The sequence below is a fragment of the Balaenoptera physalus genome (assembly GCF_965194825.1).
Source record: "Balaenoptera physalus genome assembly, chromosome: 16".
In the NCBI taxonomy this organism is placed as follows: Eukaryota; Metazoa; Chordata; class Mammalia; order Artiodactyla; family Balaenopteridae; genus Balaenoptera; species Balaenoptera physalus.
In genome coordinates, this window is record NC_138898.1 from 11,800,011 (window position 1) to 11,817,411 (window position 17,401).

General features: G+C 40.2%; 1 protein-coding gene across 6 annotated transcripts in view; it reads left to right on the plus strand.

Moving 5' to 3' along the window:
• The window catches only part of B4GALT5 (beta-1,4-galactosyltransferase 5), an 86,877-nt gene that overhangs the window by 22,625 nt on the left and 46,851 nt on the right, over positions 1-17,401 (plus strand). The window contains exon 1 of one of the 6 annotated variants that reach the window (XM_082430492.1): positions 12,024-12,042. The exons of the other annotated variants lie outside the window; for them this stretch is intronic. The gene's annotated coding sequence lies outside the window, so the exon portion shown is untranslated. Of the gene's footprint in view, positions 1-12,023; positions 12,043-17,401 lie in introns of those variants that run through there. 6 annotated transcript variants of the gene reach the window in all.

Consider the following 17,401-nt stretch of genomic DNA (forward strand, 5'->3'; position numbering starts at 1 on the left):
AGATCAGATCAACTGAGCAGAAACCAAAGTGGGTAGGTTGGACTGCCCTGGCCACACTATAATCATGTACATTATTGCCATTATTTTCTTTGTTTTTCAAGTGTAAGCTGTGTGACACAGCTTGCCCTCTAAATCTGTAGTTAAAGGAATTAAATATGTAAAGTTAATTTGTGTGGCCTTCTCTAGGTTGACCTGGGCTTCCTTTAGCCCTTTGGAAGATCCCACCTGGGAGATCCCCATACCTATATGTACAGAAGGGGGACACCATTGATGTCATGCAATTCATTTTTTTCTGTAAAGGTGATTATATCAAATGCAATTAGCTCTGCTCTGACATGACTTAAGTGTTTCTAAAAATCACTGTGCTGTACAAAATTGTTGAATAAAAACCTAGAGCTTATGGGAAAAATGGGGTTAAGCACATAACACTTAAAAACTAAATTAGTGTCATATTAAAAAAGAAAAAAAAAGGAACCTAGTGGAACCAGTACAGTTTTACACATGTTAAATGGTTAAGAAACACCATAAGTAGGGCACTCTATGTTGATAAAGACCTGAAGTTTGCTTGTGGAAGTGGGCATCAGAAGGATTGCAACTTGTGAGTTATTGTGAAGTGGAGGAAGGAGAGTTGTGCTAAAATAATACTGGATGTTGTAACATCCAGATGTGTATGGGATACTCACTTGGTGAACTGAGGTCGCTGGTAGATGTTTGAAGTGTGTGCATAGATGTGTGTCTGTTTAGCGAGTTGTAGTTTTCTGGGTGTCACTCATGGGTGGAATTGCACATAAGCAGATGCAAATCCAGTTACGCTCAGATTGTTCCCAAATATGTCAGTTGTGTTGGAACAAATGTGTACTTTCAAAATAAGCGTTATAGCGGAACTGACTGTGAGACAAAATATGATGTAATTTGTATAAATATGTGAAACTTAAAAAAAATGATTAAAAAAAGTTTTGAAATCTCAAGCTTACAGAAAAGTTGCACATGTAGTACCGTGACTTTTTCTTGAACCATTTGGTGACATTATGCCCCTCACCCCCAAATATTAGAGTGTGTTTTTCAACAGAGAAGGATATTCCAACCAAGGACAATACAACCATTAATGTTAACATTGATACTTCACCTTTATGGCCATCTAATCCTCTGACCTCCATTCAAGTTTTGCCAGTTGCCCCAGTAATGTCCTTTATGTCAAAAGGATCCAGTTCAGAATCGCCCATTGTGTTTGTTGTAATGTTTCTTTAGTCTCCTTCAGGAAAATTTGGAAAAGTTCCTCAGTCTCTCTTTGAATTTCATGACCTTGACACTTTTGAGGATGACAGGCTATCTCTTTTGTAGCATGTCCCTTACTTTGGGTTTGTCTGATGTTTCCTTATAGTTCGATTAGGTTATGCATCTTTGGCAGCAAAATCACAGAAGTGGTATTACATCCTTCCAATGCATGTCAGGTGACACAGGATTGTGATTTGTCCCATTGCTGATGATGTTTGCTCTGATCACTTGACTGAGGAGGTATCTGCCTAGTGTTTCCACCATAAAGTGACTCTTTTCCCTTCTGTAATCAGTATGTATTTTGTGGAGAGGTACTTTAAAACTATACAAATATCTTTTTCTTCATCAGACTTTTCAGTGTATTTATTTATTTATACCCATGCTTTTTAGTTTAAAGAGTTTATTATTACCAGCATGGGCTTGTGGTTTTAATCTGTTTACTATCATTATCTTCATGCTCAACTGTCCTCATTAGGCCAATGGGAACCCCTTTGCCCTGGCATCTGTCCTTTTGTCCCTCTCATTCCTTTTTTTTTCTTTTTTAAAATTATTTATTTATTTATTTATTTATGGCTGCGTTGGGTCTTTGTTGCTACGCACGGGCTTTCTCTAGTTGCAGGAGCGGGAGCTATTCTTCGTTGCGGTGCGCGGGCTTCTCATTGCGGTGGCTTCTCTTGTTGCGGAGCACGGGCTCTAGGTGCACCGGCTTCAGTAGTTGTGGCTTGCGGGCTCTAGAGCACAGGCTCAGTAGTTGTGGCGCATGGGCTTAGTTGCTCCGCAGCATGTGGGATCTTCTCGGACCAGGGCTCGAACCCATGTCCCCTGCATTGGCAGGCGGATTCTTAACCACTGCACCACCAGGGAAGTCCCTGTCCCTCTCATTCTTGAACGCTTCCTTACTCTCTGGAATAACAAGGTGTTCTAGGCACATTTTATGCTTTTTTTTTAATCCCGGACCTGGAATCAGCTATTTCTCCAAAAAACTCTGATCCTTTTTGGTGGAGAATGGCTAATTAGAAGCCAAGATCCTGGTTCTGGATGTGCTCATTGCTTTTGGAGTGTTGTGACCTCTAGGCTTTCTCATCAATGTATAGAGCTCTGGAATATATGTATGTATACACACACTCTTACACACCCACACATTACATCTATATTTATTTCTCCATTTATGTATATAGAAAATGGTGAGTTCACACCAGTACCCACAATTTAAATCTGACAGCTAAGGGGTTCATTCTAGTTTTTTCCCTTTCCATATTTGTAACTCCTTTCTCTGACAGTGAGAATCCTAACTCCCTTTTTCCTTACTGTATTTACTTATTTGATTAATCTCCCCATGCATAACCATGCTGCTCTTGTCCAGTCCCTGTTGGACATGTTTCTCACCCCAAATATAGTTCAGCTCTCTTAGCTGGGCTGTCTTCCCTCTTCATCCCACTTGGGTTCCTACAAGCCTGCACCAGGCTACTCCGTCCTCCCTGTGTGGCTCCTCCTCTCACCCCTGCTTCAACTCTGGAACTCCACCCTGGCATCCCCTCTTCCCTGTTGCATGCTTTCCTCACCCTTTCTGGCTCTGACACTGCATGCAGGCCAGCCCCCATCCTGCTGTGCTCAGACATACCTCCGTGTCTCCCCTGTCTACCCCTGGCACGGACATCTACCTAGCTTGGTCCCACCTAATGGCTTCCTTCAGCACTGAAAAAAAAAAATTTTTTTTTTCCAGAAAGAAAGGAAAAGGGGAAGGCATTATATAAAACTTCTTGATAAGTAAGTTCACATTTTGGGGGAAAAATTTATTTGCCCTGACCATGTCACCTAGTTTTGCATTCTGAAAGTGGAGTCACCATAGCTGTCTGAAATTCTTTTTAGGCTATTTTCTGTGTCTCCTGATGCACAGGTTACTCTTGATTTCTTCCTATAGACTCTACATTTTTCACTAACTAGAGGGTGACAAAGTGACATTTAGCCCACATAATTATGATGACTCTTCCTTCCCTCTTGAGTCTTTCTTATGATGTAGGGACTGGTATTTGAGAAACCCTATTTCCCAGAAGTGATTATCTCAGTGAGTAGTTTGTGTTCCATCTCCCCTTCTTCCAGCTCAGCAGTCTTCCTCTGTCTCCCAACGAGACAGTGGCAGCAGGTGCTGCTTCCACTTGTTGAGCCTTTCTAGAAGTGTTTTGTATATTTTATCCTATTAACACCCTAGCTCTGTGAGACCTAGATGTTTTATAGATGAGGAGACCAAGGCTTGGAGAAGTTAAACTGTTCAATGTCACAGAGCTTGTTTTGAGCCCAAGCTTGCTTTTTCTCTAGAACCTATGCTCTTGAATAAGCCTATGCTACCTCTACAGTATGAAGATAAATTTGGTTATATTTTTTCAGTCACTGTTTTTGATTCCTTTTGATTTAGGAAGAAGAAGTGTAAACTCTTTAAACTTATAGTTGGGAGAAGAAAAATAGATGCCATTAGCTGTGTGGAAATACTGACACTTAAATGACTGTATTACTGGAATAGGCCCAAAGAAGTGGTAGGTGTGAAGCCTAGATAAACCCTTTTTTTCTCCCCCCCCCCCCCCCCCCCCCGATCTGGGCACAGTTCATCTCTTTGTACTTAGAAAGGGCACTTTGAAGTATGAGGATCAAAGCTTTTTGAACTTCTTTTGGGAAACTAATGTGAAAATTAAGTTCTTAAAAAGTATACTTAGGGACTTCCCTGGTGGTCCAGTGGTTAAGACTTCGCCTTCCAATGCAGGGGTTGCAGGTTCAATCCCTGGTCAGGGAGCTGAGATGCCACAAAAAAACCAAAACATAAAGCAGAAGCAATATTGTAACAAATTCAGTAGAGACTTTAAAAATTGTCCACATCAAAAAAAAAAAAAAAGTATACTTAAGCTGTCTGTTGCTTTTTAAGGAAGAGCAGTTTAGACTTCTGCTTATTTATCAGCCTATCTCAGTGCCATCATTTTTTGGTGAACGGAATGATGTGGCTAATTGTTATGTTTTGTTGGTTTATTTTTTTTTTCAGCTCCAGAATTTCTGCCTGGTTTGTTTAAAAATTTTCCATCTCTTTTTTGATATTCTCATTTTGTTCATACATCATTTTTCCTGCTTTCCCGTAGTTTTTTTTTGGCTGCATTGGGTCTTCGTTGCTGCCCGCGGGCTTTCTCTAGTTGTAGGGAGTTGGGGGGGCTACTCTTCGTTGAGGTGCGTGGGCTTCTCATTGTCGTGGCTTCTCTTGTTGGAAGGAGCATGGGCTGTAGGCACGCGCGCTCAGTAGCTGTGGCTTGCGGGCTCTAGAACACAAGCTCAGTAGTTGTGGTGCATGGGCTTAGTTGCTTCCTGGCAGGTGGGATCTTCCCAGACCAGGGATCAAACCTCTGTCCCCTGCATTGGCAGGCGGATTCTTAACCACTGCGCCATCAGGGAAGTTCTCATTGTTATGTTGAAAGTGGGTTTCCATCATGTGGTTTTGAGTTATTTTCCAGGTACAGAGATGAATTGTTTTGTGCCTTTGTCCCCCTTTACAGCAGCTCTCCCTTGTGACTGGTGTTAGGTATTTATGAGGTAGCTGTCAGGAATTGGGGAACTTCCCCCCAGGCTACTCCTTATGCAAAGAGTTGTTCTCTATGCAAAGCTGCAGGACTGCATTTGCACTGCTCTCTAACCATGGAGCTGAGCTAATCATATCTGAGCATAAACACAGTCAAGTCAGTCAGGCTTTTTGAAACTGGTGAGGAAAGTAAACTTGTTTCTTGATGATGTATAACCATGAGAATAGTAAGGATGTTTATACTTAGAATTCCTAGAGTCCTAAAAATCAGAGGTATAGAATTCTTTCTTTCCTTTATCTCTCTCTCTTTCCCCCTTTCCTTCCTCCCTCCCTGCCTCCCTGTCTCTTTCTCTATCCGTCAATCAATCATCTGGCTTACAGGCCTTTTAGAAATACAAGTTATGTTGTACCGGCCGTTGTGCTCTATTTAGGACAAGGCCGTTGTGCTCTATTTAGGATAAGGGGAATTCGCCTGCCCCTGTGAGATGTAAACCCGCAATGAGTTCTGGAGTCACACCTGAGCTCATGTCCCATCTCTGCAGTTTGCTGGTTTTGTGACGTCAGGCAAGTTTACTGAACCGTTCTGTACTTACTTCAGTTTCCTCATGGGATAATATCAGTTCCTACCTCATAGTGAAGTGCTTAGCAAGGTCCCCGGCAATGGTGAGCATGCCCAATAAATGTTAGCTGCTATTATGATTGATAGTCTGCCTATTGGGAGATTGTAATCTTAGATGTGTTTTCAGGACTAAGTCACACATACAGGATCACAACTTAAGAGAGGAAGAGGATATTCAGGGTTACTGGAACAAACTCTGTATTGTACAGGTGGGGAAATGGAATCTGAGAGATGTTACAGGATTTAGTCAGTCTCCCAGGCAATACCAAGCCTAGAGCTGATTCCCAGTCTGGTTGTAATACCAGGGATTTTCACCAGTCTTATCAGGGATTCTTATAAAGTTGGCATTGAATGATGATGGTATGATGATACCAGGATTTTTTTTTTTTTTTTTTTTTTTGGTTGGGGATAGAGAGACATTTGTGTATAAATAGAAAAAGCACACTCAACATACCTATTGTTTTTATAATGCAGACTACAGTGAATAAGTTTAAAAAAAAAACTTGGCAGGTGGGAATACACCAAAGATAGTGAGAAAGCATGATTGTAGGGGGCATAGGTTTAAAACAGTTGAATTACCATCTATTGTCCTTACAAACATGGGGTAAGTGGGATGTCAAGGTGCTTTGCTGCTGGGAAAACCAGGTTATGTGCATCTTTGGGGTGAGCAGAAAGATAAAACAGGTACAAAGAGCATTGTAAGTCTGTAATCAGAGTGAGATGGGGATCATTACAGGTCAGTTGCTGCTAGGGGTTTTGTATTATTTTTTATTTTTTTAAGTATGTATTTATTTTGGATTATAAAACGAATACATTCACTGTTTAAATTTGGAAAGTACAGCAAAGCATAAAGAAAATAAAGATAGCTTAAAATCTCAACCCAAAGATAATTTGCTGTTAACATTTTGGTGCTCTTTCTTTCTTTCTCTCTTTTTTTTTTTTGGTATGTGTGTAATTTTTCAAAAACATAATTGAGCTCACATTATGTACAGTTTTATATACTTAAAGTGTTAAAACAATCTAGAGGCAAAGTGACTGTCACGTTTTCAGTCCTGTAAGAAAATCTGGACTTTACCTTATGCCATAGAAGAACATTCTTTGGTGTGTGTTTCATGTAGTAGTAATGCCTAAAGCGGGCTGATTGTGCCGCACCTTCACTTTTATCAGAATGACTCATATTTCCCCACCTATAGGAAGTCTCAGAAATGAAAAGAATAGTAATTAATTCTCAAGGAAGTTTTGCCGGGTTCAACTAGCATCATTGGGTTCAACTAGCATCATTTGATCGCTTACTTACTTAGGTCTTAGCTGCTATCTGTCTAATAATATTCTAGGACCAGAGTACAGGCATAATCTGTTAATTTATGTTAAATTAACTGGTTGCTAGATAACGCCAGGTAACTACAGTTCACAGCAGAGAGAGCAATCCATTCTTGCCAAGAAAGATTCACTTTGGTCATATGCAGAAAAGAAAGCAAATATTCAAGGAATATAAATTACAGATAAATTGGAAGTCTGAAAGTAAGGATTCTTCCCTAGAATATTTTGTGCTTCCATGAATTCATAAAAGTAGAATTTCAGAAAACAAGAACAGTTGTTAAATAATGGGTACATATGTTGGACATACCAATCAATGTGCCTTCTTTGGAGCTAAATATTATCACATTGAAAGATACTGGCAGTAAATTAGCTATTACTAATACCACACTTTAAGTGGTTTATAGGAATTGAAAGATGTCTCTTTCCTACTTTACATGTATAGATACATTAAATTTAACTTCAGGAATGTGCTTCCATTTAATATTTTATAATGAAAATGCTTGTCCTTTTTAAACATTACTTTTCTAAGATTGACTCTTTACACTAGAGACTTGAAAATGTTTAAAATGCAGTTCTGTAACATAGTGGGTTAAAAGTAACACTTGTTCTGGGAGGGGGAAGTGATCATGGGGACCGACTAGGAGGGGGCTTGAGAAACTTTCGGGGTGATGGTTGTATTTCATATCTTGATAGGGATTTGGGTTACACAGGTGTGTGCATTTGTCAAAACTCAGCAAATGTATACTTGTTCATTTTATGGAATTTTACACCAAAGGGGGAGTATTTATGCAGATATCGATCTCTTATTAATGATATGTATGTTGAAGTATTTAGAGGGCAATATACTGATCTCTGTAATTTGCTTGGAAATGCATGAAAAAATAAGATGAATTGATGGATAGGTAGATGGATGTATTTGTGATGAGAAAGTTAAGAGTAAGGGGGGGCAGGAGAGGGTTGGATTGGGTGTTAGGGATTAGCAGACGCAAACTATTATATATGGAATGGATAAACAACAAGATCCTATTGTATAGCACAGAGAACTATATTCAGTATCCTATAATAAACCATAATGGAAAAGAATATGAAAAATAATATGTATATATGTATAACTGAATCACTTTGCTGTACACCAGAAACTAACACAACATTGTAAATCAACTATACTTCAATTAAAAAAAAAAGTTTAGTAGAATCAAGATGGTGAGTATATGGGTGTTCACTGTAAAATTCTTTCAACTTTGCTGTATGTTTGAAATTTTTCATAGTAAAATATTGGTTAAAAATTTTACAAATTAGTATCTTTTTTTTTTTTTTTTTTTTGGCTGCACTGCTCTGCATGTGGGATCTTAGTTCCCCAACCAGGGATCGAACCTGTGCCCCCTGCATTGGAAGACAGGGTCTTAACCACTGGACCTCCAGGGAAGTCCCATAAATTAGTATCTTTAAGGTTCTAGTTACCATAGGGCAGAAATGGAGCCATTTGAATCTGACCACTGACTTGATCATTTTAACTTTGAGATTGATAGAGAGCAAGCTAAGAATTGTTAGATTCTCCATCTTTACTGTGTTAAGGCTCTCACAGTCTTTCTCATTAAGCCCAAAGATTATTTTTCTGATTATTGTACTGTCTTGGATGTGAGCAAGTAACATAAATCCTGTATAATTGTCAAAGGTAGCACCTGTGTTCGTTTCTACATACAATATCCAGTGGGTCCATAAACACTACTTTGCCAAGGCACTTTCTAAGGCTAGTGCTCAGTACAAACCTGTATTTTTCTATTCTCCTCCCCTACTCTACAAACTTCAATCTGGATGTTTTCTATTTTCCTGACTTCTAGTTCACTAATTCTCCTTTTTTTTGCTATGTCTAATCCAGTATTAAACTTGTCTACTAAATTCTTAATTTCTTAGTTCTCAAATTTTTATTTGATACTTTTTAAAAAAAATTTTTTGGCTGCGTTGGGTCTTCGTTGCTGCGCGTGGGCTTTCTCTAGCTTCGGTGAGCGGGGGCCACGCTTCGTTGCGGTGCACGGGCTTCTCAGCACGCGGGCTTCAGTAGTTGTGGCTCACGGGCTTAGTTGCTCCGCGGCATGTGGGATCTTCCCATACCAGGGCTCGAACCCATGTCCCCTGCGTTGGCAGGCAGATTCTTAACCACTGCACCACCAGGGAAGTCCCAATACTTTTTTATAGATTCCATTTATGGTGAAATTCTTCTTTTTTCTCCCCATCTTTTTTCTTAATTTTTTTCCTCTCTTTTCTCGACTGTACTTATTTTTAAAGCCCATGAGTGATAACTCCAATACCTGGATCACCTGTGGGTCTTTTCCTATTGTCTGGTTCTTCTTTTGATATTCAGTCATCTGGTGTCCTGTCACTTGGCATGCCTGGTAATTTTGATTGAAAACTGGATGTTGTGTATAAAAAATTGTAGTTGGCCTTACATGATTTTATTCTTTTCTAGAGAAGGCTCACTTCGCTTGCTACGCAAATAGGATGAGAGCTGATCCCATTTATCCTATTGGGCGGACCAAAGCTAGGGTGTGGTTTTTGTAAGGCTCCATTTACTTCTGCTTTGCCTGCTCTTAGGGAATAGGCCTGCAGGAGTTCCAACTGAGAACCTGGGCTGTTTACCATGGCCCTTCCTCCATGGTGTGTCCTGAACTTTAATCTTTGTCTCCTCAGCACATGGGATGGATAAAAAACCCCAGCTGTGCTCTTCAGAGGCTTTCGGCTTGGTTTCTTAGCCCCCTGACCTATGCAGCGTTGGGATTCTACAAAATCTCATAAAGGGACAACTGGCTCAGTTCTTTTCATTAGGATCCTGGCCCCTTAAGTCTCCATTTTTGTTTCTTAGACCTGAGGTAACTGCCAAAAAGCTCTCCTGGTTTCTCTGCCTCTTAGTAGTGGCTTCAGTCCCGTGCCCAGACTGTTTGCCTGCTTCTTCAGCCTTGTTCTTGGTACCCAGAATTGGCGAATACCTGGAGGAACAAACCAACTGCAGTGTGTGGCTCACTGCCAAGGGATTCTCCCTTCTCCAGGATTTTGTCTCCTCGAGTCCTGGTTGCCTCAACAACTCTCCAAAGTCTTCAAACTTTTTTTTTTTTGTATTTTATTTGGCTTTTCTAGTTGTTCTCTGAGGAATCCCTGGTCTACAGTAAGCTACTCAGTAATAGTCAGAAGCAGACACTACTTTATATAAATCTTGCTCATGTGTTTTTTCCTTATGTTGTAGAAAAGATGGTATTAGTCTTTGCTTCATTTATAAAGGAAGACATGTTCAGTTCAAAGGGAATTGAAAAGAAATATGATCTGTTTATTAATCTAAAAGTGGGGGCTTCCCTGGTGGCACAGTGGTTAAGAATCCGCCTGCCAGTGCAGGCGACACGGGTTCAAGCTCTGGTGCTGGAAGATCCCACATGCTGCGGAGCAACTAAGCCCGTGCGCCACAACTACTGAGCCAGAGCTCTAGAGCCCATGAGCCACAACTACTGAAGCCTGCGCGCCTAGAGCTCGTGCTCCACAACAAGAGAAGCCACCGCAATGAGAAGCCTGCGCACTGCAACGAAGAGTAGCCCCCACTCACCACAGCTAGAGAAACCCCGTGCACAGCAATGAAGACCCAACGCAGCCAAACAAATATAAAATAAATTAATTAATTAATTAAAAAAAAAATCTAAGAGCGAACTAGACATTAATAAACATACTTATACATTACTACTATGCTTTTTGTCTAAAAATATTAATGGTTAATTTAAAAGTAAGTGTTAGGCACAAACAAGTTAAATGAGTTGTCTAAGGCAGACTTTCTCAGTAACGGCACTAGTGACATATTGGGTTGGGTAATTCTTTGTCGCTGGGGGCTGTCCTGTGCAGTGTGGAGTGTTTAGCAGTATCCCTGGCCTTTTACCCACGAGATCCTATAGCACCCCCGTCCCTCAGCTGTGACGACCAAAAATGTCTCCAGATACTGCCAGCTGTCCCCTGGGGAGCAAGATCACCCCTGGTTGAGAGCCACTGGTCTAAGAGGAGGGATTAGTTTTCCTAATTTGATATATTACCAGAGAAGTGGAATTGAATTTTGAGTTACCCGTTATTGTCTTTCACCACTGGACTAATTTCCAGCTTCATTCTTGCCTGCTCATTTTACGGTAGACACTGGGGCCCTAAAACTGTTATAAGAGTAAATAGATTTTGTCCCCATTAGCTTGCCTGCTGTGAATTTGGAGCTTAGGTCACATGAGAAGACAGACTTGGTTTTCAGGTGATAGTAACTGTCCAGCCCGTGTGTGGTGTCTCCTTGGGCTTCTGCAGAGCAGTACTGTTGCCCTCTGGTTTCACGGTGATCTAACACATGTACAGTCTAACCTTGACAGGAGCAAATTAACACAGAGAAGTCCACTCAGAATGTAAATAACCATTGGGAATTTAAGGGACACAGGGCATAAAGAGATCAGAATTAGGGCTAAAACTAAGGGTTAAAAGTGGAAAAGACAGCTTAGAAGAAAAGTGAGTTGGAGTGGACATTTCTGACACTGGCAAAAATGATTTAAACTGTTTGCTACTCTTTCTCTGCAGACATTTCCCTGTTTTCCAAATCATTCTGCTTTGATGCCAAGGCTCTTATTAATAATGCATGGCTTTTTGATGGTACTCCCATCGTGCCTCTTAGGTGCTGAGTCAGAGAAGATTGTTACAGCAGCAGCTCAGCACCGGTGAAGAGGAGAAACCCCACTGCAGTGCTCAAATGCTGCCATCTTTCAGGCACACATATCTTGTAGCAGCTTTTCCACCTTTATTACTCTAAAGCTTCAATTCAGAGGATACTTTTTTCTTATTCTTAAAGGCTTTAAAAACTATCCAGAAATGTCTATGACATAAGGTTTTTGAGAGCTCTTAAAAGCGGGTCTGAAAAAAGAAAAAAAAAATTGGTCTGAATGTTAGTGTGAACTGCATTCGATTTCTGGGACAATAGCTGTTGTTTTCCCACTTTTCTAGCTATTGTCTGGATATGTCTCTTCTGAGTTCCCTAATTTCTATTTTGTACAATTTAAAATGATATTTTTCACATTACCTTTATGATAGGCAGCTGCTAGGAGTCAGATATAAGAGAATAGAACAAGTAATTAATTGCTCGGTGAGCACTAGGGCCCAGGCTTGGAGCCAACATTTTTCTCCCCTGCCTTTGCCAGCCCACAGCCTTCTGGATGGCCACTCAGAGTCTGACCTTCAAGAGCCCAGACGCTGCTGTCCCTGCTGTTTTCAAATGCAGGTCTGTTTGGGCCACAGAGTTTTATTTCTGGTTGGTTAGGAAGTAACCGTGTTAGGATGGGCCCTGGAGAAAAAAGGAATTTTTGAAGCCATTGGGTTTGTGGTACGGGTTGAGGGGATACCCCGCACGCCTGCTGAAGCTCCTGTTGGAGATGGTCACGTGGAGAAGGGGTAGCGAGGTCTGCGGTGAGCGTCATAGCCTCTTACTCAGGTCAGCCTTTAAACCATGACACATCTCAACAAACTTGTTAAATCAGTTTATTGATGTGCTGTGGTGCTTTGAGTGCTTAAATCGGGATTTTCCCAGAGTGATAGTCCTCATTGTTGCCATGGGTTTTAAAGGTAGCCTAGAAGTTATTTACCTCTCTTCACCACCAGAATAACAATATGGATAAAAAAGAATAATTGTATGGGAACTCTTTGTAATATCATCACAATTTTTCTGTAAAATTATTCTAAAATAAAAGGCTTATGAAAATAATAACTGTGACTCAGCAAAGGGCCACTCTGTTCTAATCACTAACTTTTGGGTCTGACATTTGTTATATCCAACCTTCACAAGACTGTGAGAAGTTCAGTCTTGATCTTAAGACCACACTGCTGAGCGGGGTCCAGACTCAGACCTTGGTCTTATCTGAATGAAAGACTAATCCTACCCCATTTCACTTCCTCTCTGTTTATAGGGGAATGGGGATAGAATTATTTGAACAAGTGACTCTTCAGTGCGTCATTTAAGTCTACACATAAGCCTTGATTTCTTTCTGTTTTAGCGCCATTAATATTGCGTGGCACATAATTGATTTGCATGCTCATGTTCTTGGTATGTGGCCTCCATCAGTTCAGGGACCAACTTTTTCTTTTTTTCTTTTCTAATTAAAATTAATTCTAAGCTAACATGTGAGTGCTAACCATACACAAGGTCCTGGTCTTAGAGCTTTGCATTTGTTACCATTTTCCTTACCCGATGATGTAGGTGTTGTTATTTCCCTCATTTTATAGGTGAGGAAATTGAGGTACGGAGAGTCTAAGTAACCTGACCAAGGTTCTTCAGTTACCATGTGATGAAGCCAGCACTCAAGCCCAGGTAGTCTTATTCTGGAGGCCAGGCTCTCAAACACTAAGCTGTAGTCCCATTTTAATGTCTTTGGATCCCCATTGCTTCGTAGTAGACACTTAAATGTTGATGGGTGGTTAGATTAATAAATTAATGAATATAAAAGCAACTCCCTGGTGGGTGGAAACAATGAAATTCTGATTTTATAAAGTATTTTCCTTTTTCAGTTTAGATCAGAGGGTATAAACTCAAATGCTGGTGTCTATAAGCACTAGACAGGCCCTGGTGAGGATTAGAGTCAACTAAAAAGGTGTATTCTGTTAAAAGGAGAGAGCCACTAGGCTACTCAGCACCTGATGATTGCATTAAGGTGGGAATTGCATGCCCAATTTTGCTAGATCTTCCAATATTTCAAGAAAATCTAGAAATCTGGACTTTTATGTGAATAATAATAGCAAATATTTAAATAAATATAGTGCTTATTATATTCTGGGCTTTATTCTTAGTATGTGACGAATATTAACTCATTTAATCCTAAATGAGGTAGGGATATTGTTATCCCCATTTTATGGATGAAGAAACTGAGGCACAGAATGGTTAAGTAATTTGCCCAAGGTCATTCAGCTGACTAGGATTTATCCCTAGGTAGTTCTGCTCCAAAACTGATACTTTTAACCACTAAACTCTCTGGAAGTTAATTCACAGTTTGAAAGTGAAAGGAAAACCGGAAGACACCTGATAGGCCAAACAAAACACATTTGTGTGTAGTTTGCAACTTCTCATCTGAACATTAGCTATTTGTGAGATGAAAACAATTTATTTCTAAGATAACTGCTTCATTAATCATTTTCAGTTGAGAGTTTTTACCTGCTGTATACAAACTTATTTCTATATCATTTCTCTATATCTTTATTTTTCTCTTACAAAGGAATATAAGGTTACATAAAATGCAAACATTATAGAAATATATAATCTTAAAAAGTCAAAAATTCTGCATAATCCCACCTGTTGCTCCAGGTAACCGCTATTTAAACAGCCTGCTGCATGTTCTTCTAAGCTTTTTTCTAAACAAAAACTAATGTGTTATTAGTTTCTGAGTCATTTCAGGTATACTAGTGTTGTTAAATATCAAAATTGTATTTGTTAAACCCTCTGCCTATAGGGCTGGTTTGTTACTTGGTAAATTCAAAACCTGGAGTTCTTACAGATTTCCTTTCAGGTTTCCTTAGTATTCTTGATAGTGGGGCAAACAATTTACTATCATTCTAACGTCCTTGACTTTACTTGCATGATACATTTTTCTTCTTTAAAATATTGCTTAGAAAAACTAGAGTTGCCAATTTTGTTAGCACATGGTTGGTTGTTTTTTTTTTGCAAACATATCATTTCTTTAACCTACTTCATCAAAGCAGGAGTTTTTTTTACCAGTTCTGGTCTTTTCAGCTAAGAGGGTAATATGAAAAGCAGTATTAACGGGATATTGGAATAGTATAATAGGAAATGTATTGAATATTAATTAAAATGTCGATTTTTGAAGATTAAAAATAAAGTTCAGTAGGATATGAATAAATTGGAGATTACAGCTTAAAACAGGTTTCGCATTGTGAGCACATATATTTATTACTTAATTGCAACTCTAGACTGGTGTTTGATTTTTTAATTGAGAAATTTAACTTGGAAGTATTTGTCTGTATTTGGATGTGTTAGAAGCCAAAATTGTGTTTTCAGATTCTTTTAAAGTACGGATCCTAGTTTTTCCCATCTCTTTTGTTAATTATTTGATTTTTACCCCCTACGATTAGAATAGAAATCTTGAATTTAGCCTTAGGCTCACAAACTATACCATGCATACTCTTCCAACTATATTTAACAAATATTTATTGGGCTGCTACAGTATGCCAGGCACTGTTCTAGGCACTGGGATACATGAACAAAACATACAGAAATCTCTGCCCTCATGGAGCTAATATTCTAATGTATTGAGGTCAAGTCAGACAAAAAAGAAAATTACGTACCATAATAGGTGATTGGTGCTATGGAGAAAGATAAACAGGGGGAACGGTGTGGCTACCTGGGTTTTTTGGAGGGTGGGGCAAGGGCTGCAGTTTGAAATATAGTTTGGTTAGGGAAGGTCTTGCTCTAGTTGCACAAGCAAAGCCGTGCCATTGTCTGCGGGAGAGCAGCCCCGCCGAGCCGCGTGGGCGGTGGCCTTGAGGTGCCAGCTTGCCTGGGGTGCCCGCGGAACAGCAAGGAAGCCACGGTGGCTGGCGCAGAGTGAGTGAGTCAGACAGTGGAAAGAGAAGCCGGCAAAGGGGCGAGGAGAGGTGCAAATCATTGCGAGCAGGGGAGGACAGACCGATGCTGTAAAGGGCCAGCGGTAAATGTTTTAGGCCTTATAGTCTCTATAGCAACCCCTCAGCTCCGCCCGCCCTGTAGCTTGTAGCGCTGAAGCAGCCACAGACAATACATAAACCAGTAGGAGTGGCAGTGTTCCAATAATACTTTGTTTACAAAAACAGGCAGTGGACAGGATCTGGCCCCCAACGTTTGCTGACTCCTGATTTAGAGCCTTGTAGGCCATTGTCCAGAGTTTAAGTTTACTCTGAGAGAGATGAGAATTCATTGGAGGGTTTTGAAGAGGAAGGAGTGAGACCATTTGACTTCTGTTTTAAAAGGATGCTGCTGGCTGCCTGGTTGAGAATGACTGTAAAGGGGGTGAGGGTGAAAGGGTAGAGTTACCACTAAGCAGGACAGGACGACTACAGGTGGAGCAGGTCTGTGGGCGGAAAGGACAGTGATTTGGCTTTTGACCAGGTAAGTTTGGGAGGACTGTCGGACATCCAAGTGGAGATGTGGAGGATGCAGTTGCTATACAGACAGGGTGTTTGGGGAGAGGTCCAGGCTGGACTTACAAACCTGGGAGTTGTCAGCATAGATGTGGTACGTGAAGTCCTGAGACTGGATGAGAGAAGCAGGGGAGCAGCGGTAGCTTTGTCTGCACTGTTTTGGCACTTTGGGAGTGTTGATTTTTTGACTCTTAAATGGATTTTATTTATTTATTTTAATTTTAATAAAAAGATTTTTTTTATTGAGGTGTAGTTGATTTACAATATCATGTAGGTATCAGGTGTACAGCACAGTGATTCATTTATACATGTGTGTATATACTTTTTGAAATTCTTTTCTTATATAATATTGAGTATAGTTCCCTGTGGTATACAGTAGGTCCTTGTTGGTTATCTTAAATGGATTTTAAATACAGAACTTTTATGCCCCTTTGGTTAGGTTTATTATTTATCACCTGTAATTTTATTTTTATAATTCTAGTTTTTACATACAGCTTTTAAAAAATTGTGGTAGGGGCTTCCCTGGTGGCGCAGTGGTTGAGAATCTGCCTGCCAATGCAGGGGACATGGGTTCGAGCCCTGGTCTGGGAAGATCCCACATGCCGTGGAGCAACTGGGCCCGTGAGCCATAGTTACTGAGCCTGTGCGTCTGGAGCCTGTGCCCCACAACAAGAGAGGCCGCGACAGTGAAAGGCCCGCGCACCTCGATGAAGAGTGGCCCCCGCTTGCCACAACTAGAGAAAGCCCTTGCATAGAAACAAAGACCCAACACAGCCAAAAAATAAATAAATAAAATGAATTAAAAAAAAATTGTGGTAACATAAGCAAACTTAAAATTTCCCATTGTAACCACTTTAAGTATACGATCTAGTGGCATTAAGTAAGTACCTTCACAATATTGTGCAACCATCACCACTGTCCATATCCAGAACCTTTTCATCATCCCAAACAGAAACTGCACTCCTTAAACAACAATTCCCCAGTGCCCCTTTCTCCTGGCCTTTGGTCATCACATTCTACTTTCCGTTTCTATGAATTTTCCTGTTCTAGGTACCACATGTGAGTGGAATCATACAATATTTGTGCTTTTGTGTCTGATTTAGCATGTTTTCAAGATTCATCCATGTTATAGCATGTGTCTGCTTTTATTACTTTTTAAAACTTCTTTGAATAATTAATATCTCTTATACTGAGTCTTATTTCTAAGAGGAGTTCTTTGCTACAGAGCAACCTCAATAACCCAGCCTCGTGTCCCAAAATACTCATGGTCTGTGTGTCTGGAAAGCTTTAAGAGTTTGTGAAGTGCCTCTTCAGCCCATGCAGCCTTCTTTCTTATTTGTGCTACTAGTAAAACAGTGACGATGATATTGAGGAGCTGGATGATTTACTCTCTGGCCTACATGATTTGATGGATTTTCTGATATTATATGGCATGTTTAATCAGAGGATAAGCTTGTCTC